Consider the following 8,726-nt stretch of genomic DNA (forward strand, 5'->3'; position numbering starts at 1 on the left):
CACCCTATCAAACGTCATTGGATAGTGCAGGAAGGAAGAGGATGATGAGGCGCGTCATGACAGACCTTCAAAGAATAATAAATTATAATTTTTTTTCTGTTCTGTTTTTTGTCTTATTTTTGTTCTTGTACTATTTGATTGTTCTTGTAAATACATAATGTACATTTCTATATTTTGGACTTTTATTTATGTTGCCTAGCAGGTTTTTTGTCTTATTTTTGTTCTTGTACTATATTTTTGTTTTGTACTATTTGATTGATCTTGAGTAAATAAATAATGTACATTTCTACATTTTGGACTTTTATTTATGTTGCCTAGCAGCTATGGATTTTAATTTTACTATTATAGGTGAACATATAGGTATATGTATGCACATATATGTGTAAATATATGTGTGCATATGTGTACATATATGTGTGCATATGTGTACATATACGTGTAAATATATGTGTGCATAATGGTATCTGACATTTTATATATGTCAGATATATTAAAAACCTATCTCAAAACCTATATTGAAACATATATGTTTATATAGGTTTTTTCCATGTGGGTAATTAAACCTGCTTTGGAGATCCTGAATGTTTTTTTTTAATTGATCTTTGAGAAAAAAAAAAAAATTGAGATACTGAATTTTTTTATTTTCCTAAGTTGTAAGCCGTAGCCATCAGAATTAAAACAAAAAACTCTTGAAATATTTCAGTTTGTGTGCAATGAATCTAGAATATAAGAACATTAGCTTTTTTGAATGAAATTAAAAAAAAAAAAAAAAAACTTCTCCATGATATTACATTTTTTTTTGACATGCACCTGTACTACTTACCGGGAACTATCAGTGGTGTATAAAGTACCTGAAAGTCATAATCAAGTAAAAGTACAGATATCTTACCAGAAAATGACTTTGGTATAAGTTAAAGTCACTGTTTAGAATATTACTTGAGTAAAAATCTTAAAGTATGTGATATTTATTATACTTAAGTACTAAAAGTGTTTTTTAAGTAATAGAAAGTAAAAGTAAATGCAAAATGTAAAAGAAGCATATATATATATATATATATATATATATATATATATATATATATATATAGCTTGAGTAGCAACTATTTCTTCCATTTTGTTATTTTTGGACATGGATGCATTTAAACTGCAGTTACAGATGTATAAATGAACCAAATGTTTTTTTTTTACATAAAACGTTGAATGCATTTGAATGAATGATATTTGAAAAAATGTAAAACATGAAAAAAAAAGTTGAATCATTTATTCAACCGATTCGTTCAAAAAGCTGATTCATTCAAGAACTAAACACTGTCCATTGCTCAGAGTTGCAAAACAGTGTGCTGTGATCTTTTTTTGGAACTATTTTCATAAGAAAAACTGAGCAAAAACAAGCAATATTGTCTAAATAAGTCATTTATTGCTTTACTGAACTTGTATAAAATGATTATTAAATGTGTTCATGCATCTGCAGAAAAACGGTACTCTTTGTTTGATACAGATGAAGTTAACTAGGCCTAAATGAAATTACATAAATATAGAAAGCATACAGAAGCATTTTTGCTGTCTACAATTTAGAAGTTTTGAGTTTTAATACACTAATAAATCAGTGTGCATGCACTCTCTGTATGATTCAGTAATAATAGACTTCTTGATAATATCAAATTGTACATCATTACAACAACACTTACCATGTTATCGCAGTCAATGCTGTATATCGCACACCCCAGACTCGACTTAAGTGGGAAATGTAATCACTTTGCACATGAGCAAAGGTGTTTTCAGTCTAACTTGCAAACACCAGACCACTGATTCCTCAAACCTGCTTTCCTACAGTCTCTGTTCTTCTAACTATTTTGTAGTAACGAATATACTTCGGAGAAATGTATCGGAGTAAAAGTATACATTTTATTTAGGAAATGTAGTGGAGTAAAAGTTGGCTGAAATATAAAAACTCAAGTAAAGTACAGATACTCCCAAAATTACTTCAGTACTCAAACAAAGTATTTTTACTTTGTGACATAACACCACTGGTAACTATAAATCAGATTTTGCTTAAGTCACACTTACAATACTAATATCAGCCATAATGGAAAGTATCGTTCACTTGATATAGATTGGTGTTTATTGATAAAAATTAAATAAATAAATAGTAAAAAACAATAATATATATATATATATATATATATCATTTATACTCATATACATATAAAGACCTTGAATTTTAATAACATTAATGTTCTTCAGTATTAAAAATAAAAGAATAAGCACCAACCTGTTTGTTCTTGAGTATCTTCAGTGTGTTTGATTCTGCAGGGCTCTGGATCGCTCATCTCCTCTCTTTCCTCTGTAATAAACTCAGTCTTTACAGATTTCATCTCTTCCTGATGATTTGATGCCTTCACTTGTCTTCACTTGTAAACTGAAGGAGATATTCCAGCATTTATTGCTGTGGGAGGAGCTTCACTGATGATGTGACTGAAGTGGGAGGAGCTTCACTGATGATGTGCCTGATGTGGGAGGAGCTTCACTGATGATGTGACTGATGTGGGAGGAGCTTCAGTGATGGTGATTTGTGTGGGATGATCTGATCTACCACAGTCACAAATATATCAGTTACAGAGTCTGTTTATTGTTTATTATATTTAGACACATCCAAACATTTGTCTGTTTGTCTATATATGTAGTATGCTAGTTCACAAATCCTTTTTAATCGCTAATCCTAACATCATTCTGCTTTTTTATTCAAACATAGGTGGACAACCAGGAGTGCAGAAAAGAATTTAAGTAATGCAATGTAAAGTTGTAGTTGAAAGCATCAACTTTAAAATAAATGTACTTTAAGTAATTGCAGTGATCTGAAGTGATTATCTGATTAACCGGTTGGGTTATTGAGCAGAGGAGACAGGTACCCAGGAGCCCGGAATGAAACAGACACAAGTGGTGCAGTTCAATCTACGTTCCGTTCTATTGGTTATGTGTTGCTGATATATATGTTGTCAATAAGAAGTGAAATATTGAGCGAGAGCTAAAATTTCCTAATATGGCAGTATGTCTTATGACTATTTCTATGCCCCAAAAAATAGCAAATGCAGCAAACACATCAGGAAAAGGATGTAAAAAAGAGCAGAACTTCAGAATACAAACAAATCCGTTTGATGAAGATACGTTCAATTCAAGATATTTATTTTAAACAAGTAAATGCAAACACATACACAATGGAGCTTGTTTTGGACTGTAAAGAACTGTAAAGATTGGAGAAGTTAACCCTGAGGCAGGGTAACTTCTGTTAGATTATGTCTCGTACGCCCTCTGCTAAATGTTTTTGTGAGTTTGTCTTTTTTTCCCTCCTCCCTTCTGTGTTCCCTCTTCCTTGGTCCGGTTACACTTCGTTTTTAAGGTGTCTGTTAGATTTTATCATGATCTCTGTCCGAAGTTATTGTGAGTTTGCCTCTTTGCTACCCCTCCCCCCTTCTTACTCGCTCTCTTCCACAGATGTTTCCTTTTAAAGTTGGGTGTGAGTGTTCTCGTCTTCTTTCTTATTCCTGCCCTCCCTTTTCTTTCTCCTTGTTTTTCTCCCTCCTCCCATCTGTGCTTTCTCTCTAGTCTTATGTCTCTTTACCTCAAACAATAGTATTTCGAAATGTATTACTTACCGTGTTTCCACTGTCGGTCTAATAGCGGGCGTGCTAGTGCATGCCAGGGCCAGTCGTGTTTCCACGGTCACTTCCGGTGGTTGATCGTGCCTCGTCGGGGCTTCCTCGGGGCCAACGGCCAGGGTTTTTTGTCCCATCTCAAGCGGGCCAGCTGGGGCTAGAGGAGGGGTTATGAACGAAGGCGGAGTTTCTCCGTCTCTAGCTCAGCGCGGATCATTTCAGAAAGATAACAGCTTTAACACCAGCATAAAGACTTTTTTTAATAAGTTGAGCTCAAAACTCACTTTCAGTCAGCAGCGAGTGTTTGAAATAACTTGATCCGATGTGGATTATAATCACTAAACAAGGCAGAAATATGTATTAATGATGCAAACGACTATGCACGCTAAACATTAACATTACCATAGTAAACATGGTAAATGTGACCACTTGAAGAAATCAGCTGTCAGCTTCTTATTCTCTATCACAATTGTGTATTTATTTTATCTGTGATTAGTCTCGTCTCAAGAGTTTAGCTCCACGTAGCATATGTCATCAAAAATATAATAATGCTTTTTGTTCGGGAGCTTTTATAAAAATAGAAAGCGTCTGCACTGTGGATCATTTCAGAAAGCTAACAGCTAGAACACCAGCATTAAAAACTTTATTAAATATGTTCTCAAAACTCACTTTCAGTCATTAGCGAGTGTTTGGAATAACTTAATCCGATGTGGATTATAATCACTAAACAAGGCAGAAATATTTATAAGCGATGTAAAAGACTATGCACGATGGGCATTAACATTACCACAGTAAACATGATAAATATGACCACTTGAAGAAATCAGACGTAAGCTTCTTATTCTCTATCACAATTGTGTATTTATTTACTAACATATTTTATCCGTCTCTTCTCGAGAGTTTAGCTCCTTGTGCCTATCATTAAAACACATTATGTTTTTTGTTCGGGAGCTTTTATAAAAATAGACATTATCATTCATTCTAAATGTGACGTAGCCTATAGGCAACAGAAACAGACTCGACTGAATAAGCAGGCTATTTTCATAAGCGTTAAAAATAAATAAATAAAATATAAATACATTTGTGTGATTAATTTGAGTCCTACTAAATTAATTCATTATGATCAATGTATCACTAATTCTATTGTAAAACATCGAGGCTTTTGAATTTAAATATTTAACAAAGCATGCAAACACACGGCCGCTTTTATCATGTTCGTTTTTTTGATCGTGCATGTTCCAGTGATTTATTTCTTATTAGTTTTCTGATAACTTCTCTTTGTCGGCGAAGTGATGAGGTTGCATGACGTTGTTGTAAAGGGCGTGTTTTAGTGACGCGCAGCTGAGCTTCAGGATCCACTGTGGAAACGCTGTGCAATCCACAAATAAATACATTATTTGGAATAATAGGTCCGTTCAATATAAAAATAGATCTCTCTTCTATAATAGTTGGTATGAAAATAATAATATTGTGTTAGTTAGACAACTCTTAAATTCAAATGGTATTTTTTTATCTTATAGTGAATTCTCAGTAACGCCAAAAGAGTATGCTGTTGTACTTGATGCCATACCTCAACAAGTTATACATTTTCTAAGAGCTTGTGGAAGTGATTCCTCTAAGGCAATATTTAAAGGCAGCATGTTTATAGGAGATATTGATATTTCGAAACATAGGTGTACAAATAAACATATTAGGAATATTATAACTGGTGAAACAAAAGCTTAAAAGTGTTTTTAAAAGCTTGTTGTGGACCAATGTATTTAGGAATATAAACTGGAAAAAAACCGGTGTATTTCTGAAGCATACTGTTTAAATCAGTGGTCTCCAACGTGGTGCCCGCGGGCACCTGGTAGCCCGCGTGGAGTCTCTGAGTCGCCCGCCGAGCACGTTCTATAAATAGCCTGAATTGTAATCTTTCATTTTTTTTATGATAATGTTATAAAATGAGAAAATAACTATTGGTGACATTTCATATATCATTAAAACATAATAAAATAATTCAATAATTTAAAATATTTAGAATCTGCACGTCTCTCTCTCTCTCTCTCTCTGCGTCTCGTGCGCGCACCTCTCTCTCTCTCTCTTCGTCTCGCGCGCGCGCACCTCTCTGTCTCTCTCTCGCTCGCTCTTCGTCTCGCGCGCGCGCACCTCTCTGTCTCTCTCTCTCTCTCGCTCGCTCTTCGTCTCGCGCGCGCGCACCTCTCTGTCTCTCTCTCTCGCTCGCTCTGCGTCTCGTGCGCGCACCTCTCTTGTTCTCTCTGCGTATCGCGCGGCAGAGGAGCAGCGTTTTAATTTAGTTAAACACAGATATTATGTTGCTTTTCTAATTTTACATGCAAGTATGTAAAGTATATCATTCAGTCACCATTTCATATTTATGCCGTTGTTCTTTCTCCCTTTCCCCCCGTGATTTTGTCTATATCGCGAATATAAGACGACCCCACATTTTTTAGGACAAAAACGCCTATTTTTAGGACAAAAAAACTTGTCTTATATTCGGGTATATACGGTAATTATATATTCAATAGTCATAATATTTGACAATATTACTGTTTGTTGTTGTATTTTTCAAAACTTGAAACTGTGTGTGTGTGTGTGTGTGTGTGTGTGTGTGTGTGTGTGTGTGTGCGTGTGTACCTATATCAAACAAGTAGCCCTCAAGACTATTTTATCCCTTCAGGGAGCCCTCACTCACAAAAAGGTTGGAGACCCCTGGTTTAAATAATACAGTAAAAGAGGTTACATTTAAAATTTTACAAAGTAGGCTATATATCCAGTTAAAAGTGTGCTAGAGAGATTTAAATTAGAGATTGATTATTCGAGTTTTGCTCAATGGAAAAATAATCTATTGTCCATCTGTTTTGTAATTGTATATACAGTACACAAACATTTTTAAGGTGGATGTGGAAAATTTCATTAGAAGGAAAACAAATGTTATATTTAAATTAATCACTTTGATATATGTACGTATTATTCCAATGAAAATAACAATAATAATAATAACTTAAATTTTATTGTACAACTGTTTATTATTTTGGGAAAATTTCATATACACAAGAAGAAATGGTAAGGATCCAAGCCAACTTTTATTCACTTTCTTCAGGAGACAAAAGACTATACTGCACCAGTTTGGAGTACATTATAAATAAAAAAGCAGGGGAGACTTGCCATATTTTTAAAGAATAATCAGTTTTTTGATGAATCAATCAATGGTTTGTACAATCTGGCATGTTTTATTTCTGTGCATTAATGTGTAAATTTCTGTTTATTATTGTATATTTATGTTTTTTGGTTAATAAAAAAAAGAAAGAAAAAAGGAAACGCTGCACTATTCTGGACTGCTTGCTGTCTGGGTTACAGTGTAAATTATACATTTAAGTAGACTAAATAATATTAATTAACTACATGTACATACTATACAGATAGGGTAACTGTAATTATGCATACTTTATTGTTTTTATAAAACTAAGTACAAGTGACGTGTAACAAGTGCATCTTAAAATTATGTATTACCCTTTCCCCTTCTTCCCCTTCTTCACTCCCTCTCTATATCTGCTACCCGTGAAATCTTGTACATTTATGTGTACACGTGCGCTCAAACTGTAAACACAAAACAGTTAATATTTAGCAATGTTTCACATGTCAGAGACTGGCATTGAACTTTGTTTACTAACTAAATGCAACATATTGCATGAATATTTTTAACAAGTAACACAATAAACAACATGTCTACGCAAACAGCAAACAAGCGTATATTAACCGTTTAGGCGCTAATCGCAAATAGTGATCTATAAGTAGAGATATGCGTCTGGGAAGAAGTTATTCTTCTCCCAGAACTTTATGCATTTCCCATTTTTTAACACATATTCCATTCTTAAATGATGCACCTATATAATTTCATATTCCTACTAGATGAAAAGGCTACAACACCACCCCTCACAACCTATGGGTCTATTCACACCTGTCTTGTTTGCTTCGACTGAAACAAACTCTGTTTGTTTACCCCTTTGGTGCAAATATTTTATTGTGATATACGCAGAGAGCACACATGGATTACTGTATGAAATACTGTTATAATGATTATAGGCTCTTATAAATATAGGCTACATAGCCTATGCAATACACTACGCATATACGCATGCATTAGCATACAGGTGACAGTTGACCATGCAGAGCATCAGGGAGAAGTTGGAGCATGGAGAGTTATTAAAAGTTCCCAATGCTTCGGGAAAAGCTGCATTTTGAAATAGTTTTGATTTGATTACCACGACAAACAAGGAGCCAATTGGTCATGTGCAGTAGTCGCCATCTTCTCATTCGTCTTCTCAAATCTGATTTGCTGGCTGACCCAAACCATCGAGTTACAGAATAGCACAGAACCGACTCAATACTAGCTGACTGAGTAAAACTGTGTCATCTGTGCCTGAGGCGGGTTGAACTGTTTCAGCTGGCCAAGGCCTTTTTCACAATGGAGTCAATGCGAACGTCCCACTTCAGGTCCTGAGAGATAGTGGTGCCCAGGAACCTGAATGACTCCAATGCAATCATAGTGCTGTTCATGATGGTGAGTGGGGGAGAGCAGGGGGTTTCTCCTGAAGTCCATTACCATCTCTACTGTTTTGAGTGTGTTCAGCTCCAGGTTGTTAAGACTGCACCAGACAGCCAGTTGCTCAACCTCTTGTCTGTAAGCAGACTTGTCACATGAGTGTGTTGTCATCCGCAAACCTCAGGAGCTTGACAGAGGAGTTTTTAGAGGGGCAGTCGTGGGTGTAGAGGGAGAAGAGCAGTGGGGAGAGAACGCAGCTCTGAGGAACTCAGTTGCTCATGTTGCAGGTGCTGGATGTGAGTTTTGCCTCACTGGCTGCTGTCTTTCTGTCAGGAATCTGTTGATCCACTGACAGACGGTGGTGGCTACAGAAAGCTGTGTGAGTTTGTTCTAAAGGGTTTCCAGGATGATGTTGTTGAAAGCGGAGCTGAAGTCCACAAAGAAGATCCTTGCATAAGTCCCTGTTTGTCCAGATGTTGGAGGATATAGTGTAATCCAGTGCAATCCAATCATGTGGGACCTGCAGC

At 35.4% G+C, this 8,726-nt stretch overlaps 2 protein-coding genes across 3 annotated transcripts in view; one reads left to right on the plus strand and one right to left on the minus strand.

Annotated features, from left to right (window-relative positions):
- The window catches only part of LOC132159925 (gastrula zinc finger protein XlCGF57.1-like), a 486,703-nt gene that overhangs the window by 419,554 nt on the left and 58,423 nt on the right, over positions 1-8,726 (minus strand). The window lies entirely within an intron of this gene.
- LOC132094578 (zinc finger protein 239-like) overlaps positions 1-8,726 on the plus strand; it is a 102,568-nt gene that overhangs the window by 71,317 nt on the left and 22,525 nt on the right. The window lies entirely within an intron of this gene.

Source organism: Carassius carassius, chromosome 1 (genome assembly GCF_963082965.1).
Source record: "Carassius carassius chromosome 1, fCarCar2.1, whole genome shotgun sequence".
In the NCBI taxonomy this organism is placed as follows: Eukaryota; Metazoa; Chordata; class Actinopteri; order Cypriniformes; family Cyprinidae; genus Carassius; species Carassius carassius.